We start from the raw sequence: 22,839 nt of genomic DNA on the forward strand, positions 1-22,839 counted from the left end.
TCTACCCTCTGAGTTTCTGGAACTCAGCTGGAAGAATACATGAGCAGGCCAGAACCAGAGCCCAAGCCAAACACGTCAGGGGTCACGTGGGGTTCTAACACCATGCTCAGTGGGCGGGGTCTTCTTGCAAATCTGCAGAAATCCCTGTTCCGCCTCATTCCTGGGAGAAACCCCACATCTCCTCCTGCTCTGTCTGTTCTTCTCTTGAGGTTATTGTCCTGCAGGGATGCAGAGTCCTGGAACCTGGCCCTCCAAACGTACATAAGCAGCCTGTTCAATAAAACAAATTATGCACTTTTTCACATTTGCCAGTTTTTTGATTCCAGAAATGCTGCGGGAATCATTCTCACTGTCTCCTGTGCCCCCACCACTTGGTGGCCCTCTGCTCATGGAAACACGATTTCCCACAACTGCACACTGCCTCCCAACTGACCAGAGGGGAGTGTCCCACAAAGACACAGGTGTTTGTGAGGATCCTGTCCCTCAGCAGAAAGCCTGCTCCTGGGGCCACGGACAGGGATCTGGCCTCCTCAGCCGCTCAGCCTAAACTGGGGACCTCGAACATTGCTGAATGAATTTCTGAGTCACCTGGGCCTGAGGGGCCTGATTTTTCTTTCCAGGAATGGATGTAGTGCAGCCTCCAATTTCAGGGGCTGACATTCATGATGGATCTAGTTCCCAAAACTGCACCCCAGGAAGGAGAGGCCCTTCCATCCCACTGGTTGGAATCCCAGCCCAGAGGAGTTCTGAAGCACCGCATCACTGCCAGGTCCATCATCACTGTGGAGTGGCCCCTACCCCTCAATGAGGCCCTTCCCTGGGCCTTCCCTGCCCCGACACAACCACACCTCAGGCTGTGCCAGAACTCTGGGGCTCTGCGTGTCCAGGGCACACAGGTGGGACCTGAGTCAGGTGTCCCCTGGGCCTCAAGGGGGAGAGGTCTGCCTCGGCATCAGGGGAAGTTGACCCCACATGGCTGGCAGGACAATCTCACTATGGACCTCCAGGAGCCCTGGGAGTTGTTTCCCTGCAGGTTTTAGCAGCCATCATCAGGAGGGCAGGCCCCTCTTTGTACAGACCATCTTGCTGTCCTGGGCCCACGTGCTGACCACAGAAATCTACACGCCTCCAGGAAACCCCAGGCAGCCTCCCAACTTGGTCACTTGGTGGTCTGGGTATCATGGGCTCCTCGGCTTTCCCATGAGGGTGGTCATGGCAGGCATGGTCTCCAGCTGCTCCCGTTAAGGAATCCCCCTGGGTTTCTGTGGTCACAGAGCCTACACCAGAAGCTTCCAGTCCTGCAGTGACCCCCACAGCAGTCAGCTCCCCTGTGCATGTCCAGGGACAAATGACAGCAATTTATTGCCAGGAACCGTGATGAACAAGGGAGTGGGAATCTATACTAAGTTCAGGATCCTGGTAACTCACTCTGCACCGCAAAGTGCATCCATGAGAAATGTGTGTATTGGGATGTCTGTGCCCCTAGGAGAGCTGCTCCTCAGGGCTCCTGGGACCCTCCAGCCCCTCTCAAGGTTCTCAGAGCCTGGGCCTAAATTTCTATCTTCCTGCTTTGGTGGAAGGCCGCCTGTGTGTTGTGGTCATGGGTCGCTTTATTGCATGACTTGGCATGTTCTTAGTGCCTGTCCTCCTCTCCTGCACCCGAGTCCCTAGATGTTCCCACTGACCTTTGGCTCCCTGTGTGGGTCAGGGGCCCTAAGGCTGCCCCCTTCACTCTCCTCCTCTTCCCCCACCACTGGGACCACCCCTAGATGGACTGGGAGGTTTTTGTAAATGAGTCTTCACGAGGACATGACTGAAGATAGCAGGGCCCCACGCCAGGAAGCACGCCTGCTTCCTTCTCTGAAGAGGACCCAACAGCCCCACACTGCCTCCCAGAGGTCTACTCAGGACACAGTCCCCCAGTTCTGGGCAAGGCGTCTACCTGGAACCCTTGCTTCCAGAAGGATCTCTCTGTCCTTCTTGAGAGTTTAGAGTTGTTCCAGTGTCCCTGACCACCAGAATGCCCAGCACAGACCCTTCAGAGACCTGAGGAGATGAGGAAGATATGTGGCCACAGGTCTCAGAGGACACATCTGCTGGGACCCCAGGCCAAAGGGCCATCCTCCTCCCTTCTCAGGTGTGGATACCATGGTAACTTTTTGCAGGGAACCCGCCTGGGGAGTGAAGCCCAGAACAGTTCATGGGGCTCTCTGGGCAGGGAAGACTTAGGCCAGGCGGCCTTGCCTAATTTCCCTCCTGGGCCAGCTCTGAAAACCTCCAGTTCCTCTGGCTGTGGCTCGAGACCCCCCAGGCCTCAGGGCGGGGCCCTGTCTCTAGGCCTCCACTGCCTCCATAGCCACGTTGGCGCTGGCTTGGGGAAAGAGCTTTATTGCCCTCTCGTGGCTAAGTTGCCACAGTTGGATGCTGAGGGAGGGTTAGCACTTGCTCAGATGTGAGTGGTTAGGCACTTGACACCCTGTCAACTAGCCTTAAAAACTGGAAAGAGGACTTTCCTGGGAAAGACAGAAGTTACTTTCAATAATGTGTCTATATATTTCTTTTTTTCTTTTTCTTTTTTTTTTTCTTAAGGACTCATAAAACTTCTCCCAGGTCATTCCAGGTAAGGACCATTATCCAGGGATCAATCAAAAATTAAGGAGAAGAGCGGTGAGGATATGGGGAGAGAAGAGGGTAGATCAGAGCCCACGGAGAGAAGATGCCCCTCCCTGGGGCCGCACACTGGGCAGTGGCTGCTTGCATCCAGCTCTCCTGTTCTCAGACCCATTTCATCCGGGGGGTGTTTCCAAAAGAAACAATGGTGGAAGGGCCGTGGAGGACACCTAGACCTCCCAGAATGGACAGCGGGGGCAGAGTCACCATGCTGGCCCTGGGCTCTGTAGCCGGACTTGCAGTGGAGACCACAGGTCTTGTGAGAAGCGACTCCCAGCGTGTTCAGAGCTGTTTCGGGCTCTGTCCCAGCTGGAGAGTGCAAAACCCAACCTCCAGAAAAAGGGGAAAGGCCCCCCACTCGCCAGATGGTATTGTCTTTTTTAGGGAACAGTGATCTTTTGTTGTGAGATGTTTTGCAGCTCTCTCTAGAAACTGCTTTGGCTTAAGTTTGCATCCTAGTCACCAGTTCCAGGGCAACAGAAAAAGCATACCCTACATCCTTTTGCACTCAAATCTTCCCTAAAAAGCAATTATTTGCCCATGAAAATGCCAGCCGTTCTTCTAAGGCCCCCTAAATACCCAGCAGTGTGGGCGGTGCACTCTTGATCAGGGACAGGAGGAGAGGGATCAGTGGTCCTCCGGCAGGCTTGGCCCGGTGTGGCAACTGCGCTGTGGGTGCATGGTGGGGAGGGCCGTGCATGGAATCCTGTTTGAGGGGCCTCTGCGCACGCCTGCATTATGGTCTGAGGTTTCATACAAAGGCTCCAGGCGTCCTAAGTGGTCAGATACAGCCCCCACCCTCGGGCTGGAGCCACCAGAAGCTCAGTACCTCTAACAGGGACAGTGCCAGGTGTGGGGAGAGGTCATGGGACACTCCGGGGTCAGGGGTGGTGGTGCTGGGAAGGCAGGGGATGCAGTGAATGGTGGAGGGAGCAGGTCACTTGCTCGGGGGTGAGAGTTCGTGGGGAGACCACAGAGCATGGAACACACCATCCCCACCCCATACCCCAAATTCCTAGCCCTGCCAACACAGGGGCCGCTCCGCACCCTCTCACCGTGGCTCTCCTTTGAGACCCCACCCAACCCTGTATCTGGAACCTCTGCCCTACCTACCCTCTTGAGAAAGATCCTGTCTTCTTGGAAACTACCCAGCAGCGCGAACTCAAGGCCGGCAGCGGGCCTGGCGGATCTGCACTTCAGGTGCCCTACCTGGCCAGACGTGCGTGCCTGGGCTCAGTCCTCTATCTTTCCCACCCGCAGCCCGGGTCCAGGTCCGGTAAAAGCGGAGGCCGCGGAGCCCAGGCCAAGCCCCGCACACTGACAGGTGAGTGTGCCGCTGCCTCGCTGCCCCGCTGCCCCGCTGCCCCGTTGCCCCGCTGCCCCACCCACTGGTGGCAGCACCGCCCCAGCCTCCGCCCGGCGCCACCTGCAGATGAGGACGTCTGCGCCTCCCCGACCGCCCCGGCCCCGCCCAGCTGTCCCATAAGCCTGCCCCCACCCCCGTCCTGGCCGCGCCCTGGCTCCCATTGGCTCCGCAAGTTCTGCCCTCGCACGTCTAGCCTCGGGAGGACGCAAGACGCAAGCGCTAGGGGAGGGTCCCGCGGCGTTGCCATGGCTACAGGCGCCGCGCTCTGCGCGGCCCGGCGTGCGCTTCTGGGGTAGGGAGCGGGCTCCGGAAGTGTGCAGCTGCCCGGGACCGTGGCGGTGCTTGCTGCTGGTGATGGCGGCTTGCTTGACTGGGCGACTAGTTCTAGCCTGGTCAGTCGGCGGCCGACATCCTGTCTGAGGCGGCGTCTCACAGACGGTAAACGTACGGCCGCGTCGTTGGCGGGGACGATGGACATGGACCGGGGTGGGATCCGGGTTGGGGTGGAGGGCGGAGAGTGGCTGTGATACCGGGGAGCGGGTTGGGTCGGGGGGGGGACAGGGCTGGGGCACAGCCTCGGGCTTTCTTCCCCCTCTGGTGCTGGGGCTGGGGCCGCGAGTCCAGGTAGCCCTAGGTTGTAGTGGCCTCCCAGAACCCCCCGGGAAGGGCAGGCGGAGTACCCGTCTTAGATGAAGCGGGGCATTTCCCGGGCTTTGAAGAGCCCCAGAATCCGATGTTGGAATGGGGTGTTTTATCAGCCTTGTTTATCTGCAGGGAAATTTTAGTTCCATCCAGATGTTGGATCCTTCGATAAACCTCAGGAATAAGACACAAGGGTCAGTGCCGATTAGCAGTTATCTAGGGCTTGACTCAAAATAGACTGTGTGGTCTGTAGGGATGGTAGATGGGCCCTCCTTCTCAAGGTTGGCAGTCTTCTGGGATTAGAGGCCCCAGCTAGGATTACATCCTCATCTGCAGTAATGGAGGTTTTGGGAAACATTAACACAGAGAAGGGAGGGGTGTGGCTGCTGTAACTCATTAAAGAAGCCAGGACCCTTGCCTGGCTCTTGTATAGGACAGTCTCGCCTAGGGTAGGGCAGCAGTTATCAAAGTGTGTCCGAGGCCCCTGAGATGCAAGACTATTTTCTTAGAAACGCCGGGATGTCACCTGCCTTTTGCACACTCTTGCTCTCCCAAGTTTCCTGTGGGGTTTTCCAGGGAAAACCTGGTCTGTGATATCACAAAACAGGGAATGCAGAGGCAGATAGGAGAATTCAGCTCTCATCAGTCCTAAAGAGATTTGCAGAAATTAAAATCACTGCTATTTTTCTCACTAATGATTTTTGTTTTGAAAAATATACATTTTTTGTTTAAGAGTATTAATGGTAACGTGTAGTAGGTTGTTATTATTTTTAAGTGAACTCATAAGCGTTTTTTTAATGTTCTTATTTAACTTCTAACACAGGAACTATTGATAGATTTAACCCACATAAACAGCAGCCTTTTGGAGTCCTCAGAAATTAAGAGTGTACAGGGGTCTGTAGGCCAAGAAGCTTGAGAGCACCTGGAGAACGGGTGCTCAGGTGATAGGTGCTTAGCGGTGTTAGACAGATGCCAAGATGTCTTCTGCATGTGCTCCTGGACTCGAAGTAATTGGCCACATGGAGATGGGTGGGCAGTGCCTCCACTATATAAACCAAAAGCTGCTGAATGTGTCTGGAGACTAGGCCATGTGCTGTGCAGGGATTCCCATTGTATCTGTTCTATCTAAGCCGGGATTCCTGTGCAGAGGCCTGGCCCTGAAGACCCGCTCGCCTTTGCTCCCTGCCAGGTACTTTCTGTGTGACGTCAACCCTCCAGAGGGCTTCAGCCTCCGTAGGGGCATCTGTATCCACATCGCCTTCCTCCTGAAGACCCTGCTGAAAATGGAGGAGTCGGTGCTGGTGCTACTGTCTTGGGGCAGCTTCTACCAATGGCAGGGCCTGGACATCCACCAGGTCCGGATTCACTGGTCTGATTTTTTTGATCTCTCAAGTCTCAACATAAACATACCTGACACTGAGTACGAACAGTTCAATGCAGGTGAGGTGGTGATCGTTTAACTGGGGCCAGAAAGTTGTTGTTCTGGTTCCAATGTGAACGTCGGGCCGTCTTGCTTTGGGCTTGTCGGTCTGCTTAGGGGCCCTGATCATGTTTCCCACACTGCAGGTGAATTTGGTCTTTCCATAGTTTTTCTCAGGAAATAGATCTGAAGTGTATGAGCTTTGTGTTCCCTCCCCTCCGAAAACCCTGGCCTTCTGGTGAGATGGAGCGGTGACAAAGAGGCCACTGTCACAGAGGATTTGTCACAGCAGGACTCGCTCCCTGGGCAGCCAGGGCTGTTCTTACGTGAAGGAAAACATGATGTGTGTGTAGCATGTGCAACGTGCTGCAGAAGATATGTAACCGCTCATTCAATATAATTTGGTCCTGCTCATTCTTCCCATTTTAATTTTTGTAAGAGGGAAGAGTTGAAGATTTTCTTTGAATAAAGGTATTTAGAGCTTATCTTTTTTTTTTTAATTGAAATGTGGTTGATTTACAATGTTTTGTTACTTTCAGATATACAGCTGTTTTGTTAGTTTCAGGCATACAGCATACTGATTCAGTTGTACATATACATAGCCTATTCTTTTTCAAGTTCTTTGCCATTATAGGTTGCAAGATATTGAATATTTTCCCCTGTGTTCTCCAGTGAATCCTTGTTGTTTGTCTGCTTTACATATACTAGTTTGTAATCGTTAATCCCAAACTCCTAAGTTTGTTTTCTAAGTCTGTGAGTCTGTTTTTGTTTTGTAAATAAGTTCATTTGTATCATTTTTAAAAATTCCACATATAAGTGATATCATATGATACTTGTCTTTCTCTGTCTGAGTTATTTCACTTTAGTGTGATAATCTCCATGTCCATCCAAGTTGCTGTAAATGGCATTATTTCATTCTTTGTTATGACTGAGTAATATTGTGTTATATCTAAATACCACATCTTTATCCAGTCATGTGTCAGTGGACGTTTAGGTTGCTACTGTGTCTTGGCCATTGTAAACAATGCTGCTGTGAACATTGGGGTGCAGGTATATTTTGGAATTAAGGATCCCTCTGGATATATGCCCAGGAGTGGGATTGATGGATCAAATGTTAAGTCATTTTTTAGTCTTTTGAGGACTCTCCATACTGTTTTCCACAGTGGCTGCACCAAAGTACATTCCCACCAAAAATGTAGGAGGGTTCCCTTTTCTCCACAGCCTCTCCAGCATTTATGGTTTGTGGACATTTGATTGATGGCCATTCAGACTGGTGTGAGATGATAACTTATTGTAGTTTTGATTTGCATTTCTCTGATAATTAGCAATATTGAGCCTTTTTTTCACATGCCTATTGGCCAATTGTATATCTTCATTGGAGAATTGTTTGTTTAGTTATTCTGCCCATTTTTGGATTGGGTTGTTTATTTTTTTTCTTATTAAGTTGTATGAACTATTTATATAGTCTAGAAGTTAAGCCATCTTCAGTCTCATCTTTTGCAAATATTTTCTCCCATTCCATAGGTTGTCATTTAGTTTTGCTTATGGTTTCTATTGCTGTGCAAAAGCTGATAGGTTTAATTATGTCTCACTTGTTTATTTTGGCTTTTATTTCTGTTGCTTGGGTAGATTGCCCTAGGAGAACATTGCTGAGATGTATGTCAAATAATGTTTTGCCTAGGTTTTCTTCTGAGAGGTTTATAGCGTCTTGTCTTATGTTTAGGTCTTTAAGCCATTTTGAGTTTTTTTTTTTTTTTTTGATTTTTCTTGCGACCCTATTGTATGCTTTTGATTTGTGGTTACCTTAATTTTCAACTATATCAACCCATTACTATATCTATTTCCTTTAGACTGATAATAACGTGGGCTCCAACACATCCTAAGAATAATGAAGAAAAGAAAAAAAAGAAAGAGAAAAATAATCTATCTTTTCTTGCTCCCGTCTCCCATTTCCACCTTTTTGTATTTTGATGATCTTTTTCTTTTTTACATCATCATGTTTATTCTCTTGTAACTCGTTATTGCATTTCCAACTATATTTTTCCCATTTCTATAGCATCCTGCTTCCTTTCTGTTTATAGTAGAAGCTTTTAATGTTTCTCTTTGGTTCAATAACGCTGAATTATCTCCCCACCACCCTCCACCCCACGCCTCTGAATCCTCAGTCCAAGGAAGCCAAACCATCCTAGCCTTCATCGGTTCTGGGAAAGCAATCTTCAGAGTGGGAAAAAATACATTGAAAAATAATATTCTGTGTGTTGCTTTCTACCTTTGCCCAGAGGGTGAGAAACACCTCTGAAGGCGGAGGAAGAAAGTTGGAGGTGGGGGGCACAAAATCTTTTCTCCTTTTTCTACTGAAAAAGTGATTGCTTTTGTAATTAATGATGATGCCCTTTAAATTGGTGAGATCGAGAGTCCACAGTTTCAGCGCCTGTGAATAACCAGCCGGGAGAAAAGTCTCCAGGGCACCTGCAGTGGAAAAGGCAGCCCCTCTGAGCACCTGTTGTTCTGTATTCTTCCTGCCTCCACACGGGTTCCCTAGGCACCGTGCAGTACGGTGCAGTTACCCGAGGTGGAGGACTGGGAGACCCCTCCTGGGTGGTGAGCCACAGGAGCCCACACTTGAAGGACAAAGTGAAGAGTCGTGGGGTGGACATAGGAACAGAGGATGCTTGAGACCCAGGATGGTGTCCTGGATTTCAGCAGGCGAGGCTGGCTGGGCAGATGGGGCCCTGGGGCATGGGCAGTCCTTGAGGGATCTGAGGCAAAGATATGAACCAAGAGACTGGATTCGTGTAGGGGTACGGCGCCCTCTGGCGACCGCGGGGCAGCGCAGCGAGCCCAGGGGGAGCGGGCACTTACCCAAAGCTGGGTTGACAGGTCACAACCACCTCACTGGGGTCCGAGAGTCACGGAGTTATATTTAATTTTATGTCCTTCTTCCTGGAAAAGAAACTGCTGCCCCTTGAATAGCGTGTGTCGCTAGTGAGAATTAAAGACATGAAGCCAGATTGCCTCAAAAGTCATCCATTGTGTAGTTGTTAATAAGTGTCAAATGCAAACTTGAATAGATGAAGTGAAACATTCATCAGAGGATTTTAAAATCCTTTAAAATAAAAATTCTTGCTGCCTTTGTTCTTCATTTCAGGGTTCACTTGTTGATAATAATAGCAAACAAAGCAACAGCAAACCCTCACAGAACTCTGTCCTGCTGTGCCAGGAACGCTGTGTTCACGACCATCCAATGAGTAGGCACCACTATGAGTTCCACTTTACAGGCAAGAACATTGACTAATCACACAGCTAGTAAATGGCAGAGCTGGGACTTGAACCCAAGCTGTCTGGCCCCAGAGCCCCCTTTGAGCCCCTTCACTGCAGCTCATCACTTGGCATGCCTGACACAGGCCAGCATTTATGAGCAGAGTGACCTTGGCAAAGGCTGCTTCACCACTTGGTCTCTGTTTCCACATCTGTAGAATGGGGGTGTGGGCAGTGAACTCTGTGAGCTCAGTGGTCACTTCCTCCAGCTCTGCTATTCTACGGCTTTGAGTTAGTTTAGTAAGTATCCGAGCCTCTGCCTGGCCCACCCATAAGCTGGCGCTTTGCTAGGCCCTGGGTTACAGAGAAAAGTAAGATCAGCCTGCTTCTCTGAGGAGCCTGTGTCACTCCACGGGAAGCAGGTGTGAGGCACAGGCTCCCTCGCTGGCAGTAAGAGTCTGGGCAGGAAAGTCTGATAGAAGATGGAGGCAGAGCCCCTCCGGGATCAGTGGTGGGCCACACAGCTCACAGGACCGAGAGCCTCTGTCCAGGCTGCTGAGAAGGGAGCCCTTAGCTCGCCCCAACCTAAGCCCTCAGGACAAAGATCCAGCCATCCCTGAAATGTCACCATAGAGCCAGTCCATCCTCATCACTGTGCCTCTGTGCTCCTTTGTCCTGGGGCCTCTCTTCCCCCTACACCCAGAAGACGTTTCTCCCTCTCTTCTCTGAGTGTCCCCTCACTTCACCCGTGGTCCCTGCTTCCTGGGCAACCATCTCTGGAGCTGAAACTTTGCCCCCTCACACCCCCCGTTTGATCAGGAGCCTGGTTTGGCCTCCTTGTGCTCACTTTCCACCTTCAGATCATTGCTCCTCCTCTCTTGGGAGCATCTGCAAAACCCAGATCCTTTCCTACCAGTGCCTGCCACCCTGGCCTCCCTGCTCATCTGCCCCAGTCAGGAGCACCTGGGCCCCCAGCTCTCTATTGCCTCACCTCCTACGATTAAGACATCAAAACTGATTCTCCCTCCACCACCCAGCATGGTCATTTTAGGTTCTTCTTCTCCATCAGCCTGAGCCAGCCACACCCCATTCACCCTACCCCGGGATCATACCCGGGCATATCTCCACCCCAGTTCCAGCCTCTCTCCTTTAAGTGCCCACCTCTAGCCGTCCAGCTGCTTCTCCACCAGCCTCCCTGGCCCTCCTTCACCCTCACTGGGGCATCATGTGCTGACTCCTCTGTTTTCCTGCCTGTCCACGTTCCTCTTACTTCCACTTCCCCACCTTCCAGCACTGCATCCGCAGTGAGCACTCTCTTTATGACAAACAAAACTCCCTTGACCCTTGATCTTTTCAGTTCCTCACCAGGATGACTTCCATCTCGGTTCACCCAGCCCTATTTGTTCTGAGCCTGCAGGCAGCAGGCTCACCCAGCACAGATTTCTAAGACCACAAATCAATGCCCACCATGTTGCCACTGCCAGGCAATCCTCCAGGATTTCCCTAGAGAGCACATTCCCCACTTATCACTCAGAGGTGTCAACATTCTCTGCTCTCTGTACAACTCTAACCTTCCCTCTGTCTCTTCCTTGACTCCCAGGAGATGGCCTTGCCTCCTGCTTCAGAGAGAATGACATGTCACTGGAAAGGAACTCGCTCACCTGCAGCAAATCTGCTCACCTCACCTTTTATCTGTCCCTCTCCCACCTGGACTCTAGCTGTAGTTGTTCTTAATTTAGTGAGTTTAGTTGACATATATATACACAGTTGAAAGCATAGCACACTATATGCTGCCTTCTAGGGCTTACTTTTTTCATTTAACATAGAGTGTATGATTCATCCATTTTGTTGCCTGTACCTGCAGTTCATTTGTTTAACTGATCTTAAATTTTGTGTGTGTGAAAGTAACACAAGACAAGGGTAAGCCTGGATTCAGGATGCTTTTTACTTCCTGTGAGAAGAGGCCAAGGGCAGGATAGGGAAAGAGGACACAGTATGTCACTGTCAATAGTCCTGTTCTGATGCTGGGTGATAGGTTCACAACTGTTTCTTATAATATTAATTTTAATACATAAATGCATCTGACAGGCCCCTAAGATGAGAATGTCATGAACCAAGACATACAATGAGTAATATTGCATCATTATTGTTCTGTAATTTTGTTATAAAATATATTAATCATAATCTTACATTGTTATGTGTTTTATATTACATAGATACATGAATTATATATTAGTTATATAATCACCTACATATGTATTATATACTATCTGCTAATAAATTAACAGAACATAATATGCTATTATATCTACTATTATGTATTATTTATTAAATAATAACATATTGTATCCTTTTATGTGACATGGCACATAATCTTTAATCAAATAAAAATATGTCACAACATGTAATGATAATTAATATAATTAAATAAAAAAGCCCACGGCTTTTAACGCTGACACCGCTCCAGCTGTCACTGTCTTTTCTCTTCCCTTTCATGGCCTAGGTCCTCACAGTGCTATCCATTCCCCCTTTCATCTCCTTATCCTGAACCTTCCTCCTCCTCCCTTCCCATGCTGGCTTCTGCCCCGTGGTCCCTCTTGTCACCAGCGGCATCTGGGGCGCTGATTTCCGGGCACTGTCTCAGGCCCCAGCTCACCTGCCTGTCCGCCGCCTCTGCCACCGCTGCTGGGGCGGGGCGGGGAAGAGTGCGCCTCTTGTCCTGGAAGAGAACACAGCACAGGCTCAGTGACCAGCAGCAGGTGTGGCCGGGACCTGCAGGACTGGGGGGAGAGCCAGGCTGTCTGCACCCAGACTTGGGACACTTGAGGTGTGAGGAATCCCAGTCCTCACTGCCCCTGAAGTGAGGAAATCACCCTCAGGTGAGTTAAAGTGCTCATGACCTAGGTCTGTTAGCTGGAAAGGACAAACGGGTCCCTAAGGGGAGGGTAGTTGATGTTCCAGGCCCCACCAAGGCCCTAAGGGCTGACAGGGAAGCAGGCTGGACGGTGCACTGGACCCAGTGCCCCCACGGGGGTGGGGCCTTCGGGAACAAGCAGAAAGCCCTCGGTCTCTGGGGTGAACGGGGCAGTGTTGAAGCATCCCTGCAGCGAGTCAAGTGAGGTCAGGGCCTGTGGGATCCGTTTTTGTGGCCACATCGGTCCTCAGCAGAAGCCACAGCAGGAGTGGATTCCTGTCTCTCCAGCTGTCATCCTCGTGTCTGAGTGCCAGGCTTCAGACCCGATCCTCCAGGGCACTAGGACAGTTATAGACAGAGGCGGCTCGGGGAGGCCTCAAGAGGGCGGTACTAGCCTTCCTGCCGACAGGGTTACATGAAGACCGAACAATCCATTGGACAATCAATTGATGGGAAGAAAATAAGAACCATGGTCACATCTGGGCCCCAAGCTTAAACGTGGTGTATGGGGGACATTTATCGACAATCCAGCGAGGTTCTGGCCCGAGCTAGAGGCCAGGATAGCAATTCGGGAGTGGCACTAAGGAGCATCATGGTGCAGAGGCTGGACTAGGGGCCTGCAGGCTCCTCCCAGGAGGAGCCTCAGTGTTTGGGAGGTGGCTCACATGCCTCCTTCGTGTCACCAGCAAGTGATGCCACCTGCGGAAAATCAGCTGTAATCCTGAGGCGGGTCAGCCCTGGGTGATGTGATAAAGGCTCCTACAAAAGGGGGCACCAGACAGACAGTGAACCAACAAACAGGCTGATGAGTTTCCCGCCTGTGTTTATCGTGCTTTCGTAGCCAATAATGAGGAGAGAGTTGAATGGCACGCCAAGAAGGTTTTAACAGCATGAGAGGGTGCCGTGTCTCACTGCATTTCAGTGTCACCCAGAGGAATTCAGGTGTTTAGACCTAGGGGAGGCTAACGCCTCTCGGTTCCTCATCAACCTGGCAAGCCCACCAGCCCTCTATGGCCAGATCTTGGCAAGTGCCTTCCCTTGTTATAACAGAACACTTCCCACTCACGCCTGTGGTAATCTTTTATTTTTTTAATTAATGGGAATGGAGATACCTTACAACCTCCTCTGAACTTTCCTTAGGGCTTCTGCCCTTAGAACCCAGCAAGGGGGCCTGCTGCCCTGGGTCCTGCACTACAGAGGGTCCCCCTGGCCCTGACACTTCCTCTGGCCACACCCTCCATGGGGTGGAGTCAGCAGAGCCAAGGGCACACGGTCATTGGCTCCATCCCGTGCTCTGGAAACCCAGGACCCCGAATGCCCTGCCTCAGCAGCCCCTGACCCATTTCTAGTGCCTGAACCGGCTCTCCCCAGAGTTCAGATTCCCAGGACTCACAGAGAGGCCAAAGGGCAGCTGTTTGCATGGAGGGTATGAGCAGATCCCAGACGTGAGTTCTGAGTGTCCCCCTGTGCACATCCAAGGCCACTTGTGGCAAGGGATGGACCCAGCATTGGGAAGAAAAGGGTCAGGCTAGTGGTCAGAGACTGGGAATCAGCTCTTCCGACATGCTCACTTTCTTTGCCAGACTCCCCTGTGTCTGGGAATTCTAAATTTGAACCTGGCCTTCCCCCTTATAATGAATGTATATTTGTAAAGGCAGGACTTTAGAACCTACTGCACTTAAAATGTTTAGATATATAGGATGTGAGCTCCCAGGTATGCTCTGGCCCTGCACTTACAAAGATCCAGAGCAGTTATGTTGGCTCTTCTGAGACTGTAATTGGCAAAGACCATCTCCAGAGAGGAGGGGCTCCTGCTTCATGCTCTGAAGTCAGGATCTTCTGAGCGGATAAAACAATGGACACTGAGACCCTCAAATGTAAATTGATTTAGAATAACTCCAAAAGTGTGTATGAGGTGTGTGTGCACACGCGCGCACCTGGGGACGTGTGTGGTACATGACTATGACTCTGTGTGTGTGTGTGTGGCACGTGCCTGGGGATGTATGTGGTTGTGTGTATGCTATGTGTGTGTGTGCACATGAGGACGTGTGTGGTTGTGTGTATGGTATGTGTGTGTGTGGTACATGAGTCCATGTGTGTGTGCGTGTGGGGATGTATGTGGAGCAGAGCCAGTGTGTCTGCACGTGTGTTTGTGTGTACGTGCATGCATTAGTTTTAGTAGTAGAAGCTGTCCTTTAGAATTCTGAAGTAGTAAAAATCGTATGATGTCCTTCGCTGTATAATTCAAAATTAAAATAATCTTCAATCACCAGAAATTTATTCCTCCCCAGATTCTGATTATTTTTTTCCATATTGATTATGTCTTCATTTTACTAATGTGGAAACTGTAGCTTAGAGATGTTAACTGACTCAACCAAGGGCATGGAGCTTGCGAGCCCAGGGCCAGGACGCAGTCCAAGCCGCGCTACTGCAGAGGCCTGGAGCCCTGCTCACGATCACGCGTGGCATCTTGGCGGGGGAACAGATTCTGATGGGCTGTGGCGAGCGTGCAGGCTGCCCAATCTGTGGACTGGGGAAGCCGGGCAGAGAGTACCACACAGCAGACAAGAGTGAAGGGCTACTCAGAAATCAGATAGGTTCCTAGGTCTTGGATGAGTAAGGAGGCTTACTGCTCACCCTTGATCCTTTTGCTGGTGGCTAAAAGGGACCAATTCCCACGAGAGCACTTCTGGGAGCTGCCTGCCAAAACCTGGAAAAGGACTGCTCAGGACTGGCTCTGTAGTAGGAGCAGAGGAAGGAAATGTCGCCTCCTGGCCGACAGTATTGGTGATGGCAGTAGGAGGTCTAGCAGTCTTATTATGGAGGTGGCAGGACAGGGTCCTAGTGGAGGATCGTTTTCACCTGTCTTAAAAATCATTGCTTCATATATTGTATCCATTTTGTGGTTTATTTTGGGGTGGTAAATATGGTCTCTGTTACTCCATATTAGCTGGATTGATTAATCATTTATTGTTAATTTTCTCTTCAATGATTTGGAAGCTATATTGTCTTTTAATGAAAATTCTCTCTAAATTTTTTAAATCATCTCTAAGTTCATATCTTTATATGTAATTGGACCAGTATTCCTATAAAAGTCTCAAAAATGAAATAATCTAGTAGATCTTGTTTCTCAATAATGATAAATTTAGCATATTTTACCTCTCTGCTCTTCCAGATTGTGTGTGTGTGTGTGTCTGTGTATTTGTGTCCTCCAGTTACTACTTTTTAGACAGTTGCTTTCAGTTTGTTACATTAACAATGAAAATATAGATATAAACTTCTTGGATTTTATTGCTCACTACCGCTATTTAATCCCATGTGTTTCCCACTTTTGAGTTATTTACTTATAGGGATTTTCAAATCAACAGGACACATGATTGGCTAAGTTTTTTCGAGCAGTGGACTTTCAACGCTTACATGTCTATATGCAGCTTTATGTTCTCCTCCTCAACAACTCTCAGCGTGTTGTTGATGGCCCAAGCCTTGTTTTAAAATACGGCATTGTTTTTCATCACCAAAAAACAAAAAAAAAAGGTTTCTTAAATTAAAGTGCTGTCTTTTTATGACTGGCTAGTCTTGTCTGGTGAATAGAGATTTCCTTAACCTTCCTCCTTCTTTTCGCCATAACTCGGATTCATTGAGATACATGTTTCTACCATTCCTCAGATGGGCTTCCGCTTTGACTTCCGCTTTAAACCATCACTCCACTCTTTTTCTCCATGCTTATTCATGAAAAAGTGAGCTCTCTATCGGATTAAAGATGGTTCCCGTCAGAGATGTGTGGCTCCCTGTCAAAGGTCCAAAGAAGAGGAAAGGAAAGATTCCTGTTTCTGGTGGTTACATTTTGTCAGCTTAGAGATCTAGTTATGCGTGTGGCTGTGGTGGAATCTGCAATATCTTGGCTCAGAGTTTCCTTTTTCTGGCTTATTAGGGGAGCCGCATTCGCTGGGGTCATGGCGCTGTGGCTGTTGTCAGGATCCCGGGGCTGAGGCAGCCCCCTCACCCCTTGTTATTTCCATCTTGCAAACTGGATCCCAGCTATGTTAACCCTGCACATGGCGGCCAGGATTGCCCCCACGTGACGTGTCCTCAATTCCTCAGCGTCCCTCACTGCTATCCGCTAGCTCCACTCAGGGTACGAGCTGGCTTCCACTGCGGTCCTTCCTCCTTCCTCTCCAGGCAGGCCCTCCTTTCCCACTAGTTGGCCATAAACCTTCTCTCCTGTGCTACATACGCTGAAGGAATTCCTCAGGATTTCCAGCAGGTAGATGGTGCTCTTCTATGTTTGGACCCCTTCAGTGCTTGAAGTGGAAATTTAAGAGGTGGAAAGGAAGAGCTTGGGGGTTCTCCGTGTTTAGGGGCTCCCTATCCAGCAGATTCAACTAACTGTGGATTGAAAATATTCGGGAAAAAACAGAAAGTTTCATAAAGCAACACTTGAATTTGCCTTACACTGGTAACTACTTACATAGCATTCATATTGTATTAGAGACCATGAGTAATCTAGAGATGATTTAAAGTACACAGGAGGACTCAGCGAAAGAGAATGTGACAACGAATGTATGTGTATATTCATGTATAACTGAAAAATTGTGCTCTGCGTTGGAATTTGATGCAACATTGTAAAATGACTATAACTCAATAAAAAATGTTTGTGTGTATATATATATATAAAAATTACATGGGAGGGTGCACATAAGTTCCATACAAGTCCTATGCCATTTTATACAAGAGGCGTCAGCATCCATGGATGTTGACTCTGGGGTGAGTCCTGGAACCAGTGCCCCATGGTTACCAAGGGATGACTGGAAGTCCAGGCTCCTTATCCTAGCCTGTTATGTCCCCATGTGGTCTGAATGTTGCTTTTACCACACTCTCCTGGACACTCTACCTGAGTCCTGCCAGACTGCCCTCTGATTCTTGAACAGGCCACACTCACTGCATTTCATGTCTGGCCCCTAGAAATACCCGTTACTTTCTGAGCATGGCTCTGCTTTAATAAAATGGGCTGCATTGTCACTAGAGAAGACACTGTGAAGGTTCCTTTAAAAACTGAAAATGTACTTAACTCATGATCCAGCCTTCCCACTCCCAGGCATATGTCAGGAGATAACTCTAATTCAAAAAGTCACATGCACCTCAATGCTCACAGCAGCACTATGTATAAAAGCCAGGACGTGGCAACAACCCAAATGTCCATCAACAGCTGACTGGATAAAGAAGTAGTATTATATTTATACAAAGGAATAATACTTAGCCATTAAAAAGAACAAAGTAATGCCATTTGCAGCAACATAGATAGACGTAGGGATAGTCATTCTAAGTGAAGTAAGCCAGAAAAAGAAAAATGCCATATGATATCACTTATATGTGGAATCTAAAAAATGTCACAAATTAACTTAAATTACAAAAGAGAAACAGACCCACAGACATAGAGAAACAAACTTATGGTTACCAGGGAGAGAAGGGGATGGGAAGGGATAAATATGGGAATTAAAAAAGTGCCCCTCTTGGGGAGTGATGGGAATGTTAGCTATCTTGATTGTGGTGATGGTTTTCTGGATGTAGACACTATCAAATTCATCAAATACTACATGTGAAATATGTGTATTTTACTGTACAGGAATCATGCCATAATAAAGGTGCCTGTTAAAAAAAAAGAAGAAAAGACTGGCGGCATTGTGTTCTACGTTTCTATGTGTCTTCAGTGAGTGTGTCTTCAAGTTTCTGGTCTGGCATATTTTCTGAACCAGAAGTACCCTCCTTCCCTTTTCTTTGGTAAACTTTCAGTGGGTGGTATTTATTCCCGTGGCTTCAACTGCTCTCTGTCCAGTGATTAACTGTCAAAGCTTTTCCAGCTTGGACATCTCATTTCAGTCCCAGAAATATACTTATAATTGACAAGTAGACATTCCCACTTGATAAGCCCATAAAAATCTCAAGCTGTGTATGTTTGAATTTACACTCGTTCAGAACTAGGTTTACTTCCTCAAACAATGGCATCACTACCCCATCTGTTTTCCGTGCCATACATCTGGGAGTTTTCCTTTACTTTTCCACTCCCTCACCCCCGTCAGGAATACAGTTCTATTCCTTAATGTCCCCCAACTAAGTCCCTGCTCCTCGCTCCCCACTGCATTAATTCCCACCCCTTGCTAGTCTCCCCAGTGCTGTTCTTTAGAGTGAACAATCCACTTTTATCACTTTTATTGAGTAGTTTGTGTCACTTTCCTCCTTAAAAGCCCAAAGAATTCTCCGCTGCGTATGTGAGAAAGTCCACGCTCCCTGATTTAACGTCACACCTTCTCATCACCTAGTTGCTGCTTTTCTGTCAGCCTCAGCTTCCATTAGTTCGTCACAGCCTCTAGCCTCACTGACCTTCCTTCCCTAAGTGCAAAGTGCTCTTAGACACGACCAGACCTCTGCGCGAGACACTCAAGCTGCCGAGAGTCCCATCCCCACCACGCACTCTCCTGGTCTAGAGATTTGCTGGAATCCTTCAGATGTCAGTGCAGAAAGCATTTCCTCTCTGACACTTTCCCTACTTTCTAGAACCCTGCTCCAGGCAGTGGAAGAGCCCCTCTGAACATACATGATGCCAAATGACTCTTACAACATTGTTTTGAAAACCTATTTAAATTTGTCTCTTCCATGACACACTGTGATCTCCTTGAGGAATGGGGGGCTGTGTGGTATTTGTCTAGAGAGCTAATGTCTGGCACAGACCCCGGGCCATCAGAAACAGTCTGCTGACTCATCAAGAAGAATTGTCGTCTTTGAGATGTAAGAAAGACTACATGATCTCTGATCTCACACCTTCCAGCAAGGGTCAAAATAATTTCACATAGAACTACACAGGCAAAATATGTGTATTCTTTTCCACTTTGTGAGCCCGAGATCATAGGCATTCCTGGAACGTAGGTGTCACTCTAAGCTCTCTGTCACCTAGGCTGTCACGTCCAGCTTCAACATATATTTTAGAAGTTGTAGGGATACGTGTACATCTCCCCGTCTTAGAGCAAACGACGCTTCAGCCTCACCCAGTTTAATGTTCATGTAAAAATCAGAAATCTTCCAAACTGAAGCCTGAGGAAACATTTCCCTTCTCTCCTTCCAGTCTGTCTGCCATCTGCATCCCACATCCCCACTGCTCACCTGCATCAGGCTACCTTCCATCTAGAAACATTTTCGGTGGGACACTTGGATGAGAAGTAATTACAGCACTCATGAAAATGTTCCCATGAACATAGGCTCTGCACAACAAGGATGCTTTGACCGGAGGCCTCAGCCGTGGCCTGCAGTGTCTTTTCACGTGTTCTGCCTGGCTTCCCTGCAGACGTTCTGCAGAAAATCAAGCCTGCAGTTAAAGTCACAGAAGGCCCAAGAAATCCAGAAAAATAGAGTGAGATTCATCTCCTTGGGAATGTTTTTGAAAACCATCCATTAATAGGAAGAAGAGCTTTAAGAAGTTCGTTTCAGAGCAGATGATGTCCAACTGCAGGTGGGTCAGTGTTGTCATTTTTACTCTCTAGTTGGCTTTCTGCTGCTTCTAACATGCCGCTGTTTAGAGAAGTGGCCCGAGCTGGCCCTCAGAGAAGAAAGGTGAGCTGGGCCTGGTGACAGCCTAGCTCCTCTGCTGTGTAGTAACCCGCTGAGAAGGAAGGGATGGCCCAGGGCTTCCTCTGACTCTCTCCTTCAGTTATAATCTCTCTGAAGGGAAAATGGAGTAAAAAATCTTAATTCAGTATGGTATTGTCAAAGTATAAAAATAATTTTCTTTGGAGGGGAGGGTATAGTTCAAGGGGTAGATTTCATGCTGGGTTCAATTCCCACTATCTCAATGTAATAAAATAATAAGAAAAATTCTTTTTATAAAAAAGAAAAAGAACAAAGAAGAAAAGAGATCTCAAACAAACCAACTTTAAATGGAAAAAATGTTTTTTAAAAATAGTAATCAGCTCAGTCTTTTGCTAGATTAGGAGTTTGGGATTAACAGGTACACACTACTATGAATAAAGTAGTTTTAAATAAAGTTATTTTATTCATTTATTTATGAATAAAATAAATAACCAACTCCCACGTACTTAGTAACCTAGTTCAACCTGAATCCTTTCTCTTTTTTCCCCTAAGCAACCCGTGGAAACCTCTGAAATTCTCAACTTATAAAAGAATTCATTTAAAGGTGGTTTGAAAGTTACTGCTTAAAATATTTATTTGTGGTTCCATGAATATAGGTCTAGTAAGAAATATAGACAATAAACCAGTAAGCAAATAAATATATTATGTACTGCCAGGTACTAAAAGCTTCCACAAAGAAACATAAAACATATTAGAAGAGAAAAATGATTGAATAGGAAATATGTGTGTGCTATTTTAAATAATGTGGTCAGATAAGTCCTCTCTGAAGGTAAAATAATTTGAACAAAGTCCTGAATGAAGCAAAAGAATAAGCCACATAGGTAAGAGACAAGAAAAGCCCCTCAGCCCGGGAGAAGTGTAAGTGCGAGACTTGGAGTTACAAACACAGCTGTCCTGGTGGGGACCATCTGGGTGGTGAAGTTGGGCTGGAGCAGAATGGTGAGAACTGAGGCTGCAGAGTCGTGTGAGGGACCAGATCACACAGGGCCTTGGTAGAGACTTGATATTCCTTTGAATAAAATGGAAAATCACGAGAGTATTTTGTTCAGGGGAAAAACTTGATCTGATTCATACTTTAATAAGACCGTTGTGGGTAACGTATGGGGAATAAAGAATGGAAGCAGGACAAGGGAAGCTGATGGGAAGCCACTGGGAAGAGTGCTGCTGACCTGGAGAGAGACACCGAGGTTGGGCTGGGATGATGTCGGGAGACGGGCTGAAAGGGGGACACGACTTGACAATAACGGTCACAGGCCTTAGTGCTCGATTTGGACACAGCAAGACACAGAGTGGTTCACGTTGACAGGTATGTGATATTTGGGGCTGAGCCACAGTTTTTGTGCAGAGACCTGACAGGAGAATAAAGTGGGGACGTTGACGTCGGTAAGAAGGGTTGGTGGGCGTTGAATTCCCCCTAGAGCCGTGTCTCTGTTTCTCTGTAGATGAAGTCAGCAGAGCAGGGATGGGTGTTCCTACTTCTGCAGAGAATTGCGTATCCTCCTCATAGAGAAATTCGAGAGGCCGACCTGCCGATCCAATTGCAACATCTTGAATCTGCTTCTTTCTATCCAGGAGATTTCCAACTAAGATGCCAATCGAAAATTCCCGTGTCCAGAGTTAGAGCTGTGTGCTTTTGGGATGATATCAGAGATGCCTTCACAGAGGCTCGGTGTGCTTTCTCTACCTCAGAGAACACATGTCCCCTTCAGCCTGGTGGGTCTTAGCAGAGAAGGCTTCACAAATAGCCCCTCTCAGGCCCTGGGGACCAACCTCCCTCTGGGCCAAGTTCTGAAAGCAAGCATGAGGTCCAGGCAAAGGAGCTGGCCATGTGCGATCTTGGGGAGGGCTTTGTCCAGGGAGCCATCTGGACGATTACATGATGACAGCCTACAAAAGGGTGGGAGGGTTGATGGTATAAATGGATTTTAATTTTTGCTCTGAATCTGATTCTGTCCTTCCGTTTTGTTAAGGTAGTGTTCTTAGGCTAGCCATGTTTCTCCTTTGTCTTTCTTTCTATTTGATCATCTAAGAGGTTTAGATAGGGTATTTGTTTTAGGGTAAGAACCTTTAAAAAAATCCTTGCAAATAGCATCTTATTGGGCATTTGGACAAGACAATCAGTAAATTCTCCCAGCAGTATTGAATCCCCTTGTTCCTCCAGGGGGTCTCCAAATGTATACATGTTCCAAATCTGACCCAAAACCAATGAGCTTTTTTTTTTAATCACTTCGCCATGGACAAAAGATGTCACTAAAGAAGGTGAGAAAAGAGCAGGTCCCCATCATCCAGAGTCCGTACCAAAGAGCCCACAGAAGTAAAGAGGAGATGAAAGAGAGAAACCGTTTATTTATATACATGCAGGAGCCACCCAGAAAAGTAACTACCATGTTAAATGGTGAAAGTTAAAGGCTTTTTTATCAACCTAACTTAATAGGGCAAAGGGAGAAGAGAGAATTGGCTTCCATGACAGGTTTTCTTCTACATCTATTGACTCCTAGTTATCTTCAGCTTAAATTACTTTTGTATTAACTGTGGGCTCCATCTGACTTTCCATTCCTGGAACTTTGTTATTCTTTCTCAAATTCACTCATGTATTCTGAGCCCCTGGATTTTCCACGTGAATTTTAGATTGATGGTCAATTCCTGCAAAACACCACCTGGGATTTGGATAGGCATTGTTTGATTCCTTAGTTCTATTCGTGGACTATTGTCATCTTAGTAGAATGAAGCCTTCTGCTCCATGAATATGTGAATGTAGGTCTTAATTTCTCTCACCAGAATCTCTCATCTATTGTAGTCTTCAGTGTCCAAGTCTGGTACTTCTTCCTCACCTCTATTGGATGCTGCTTCAGAACAGACACGACCTCCTGGAAAACCTCAACTGCCATGGAGCTGAGATGGAACTGAGTCCTGAGAAGGCTTTAAATTCTT

General features: G+C 47.8%; 1 long non-coding RNA gene across 1 annotated transcript; it reads left to right on the forward strand.

The window, feature by feature from the left end:
• The first annotated feature begins 4,285 nt into the window (after positions 1 to 4,285).
• LOC140691383 (uncharacterized) lies at positions 4,286 to 8,064 on the forward strand. Its single transcript, XR_012067016.1, has 3 exons — positions 4,286 to 4,474; positions 5,868 to 6,118; positions 7,949 to 8,064. It is a non-coding gene; the product is annotated as an uncharacterized lncRNA (long non-coding RNA).
• The last annotated feature ends 14,775 nt before the right edge of the window (positions 8,065 to 22,839 follow it).

The sequence above is a fragment of the Vicugna pacos genome, chromosome 35 (assembly GCF_048564905.1).
Source record: "Vicugna pacos chromosome 35, VicPac4, whole genome shotgun sequence".
Taxonomy (NCBI): domain Eukaryota; kingdom Metazoa; phylum Chordata; class Mammalia; order Artiodactyla; family Camelidae; genus Vicugna; species Vicugna pacos.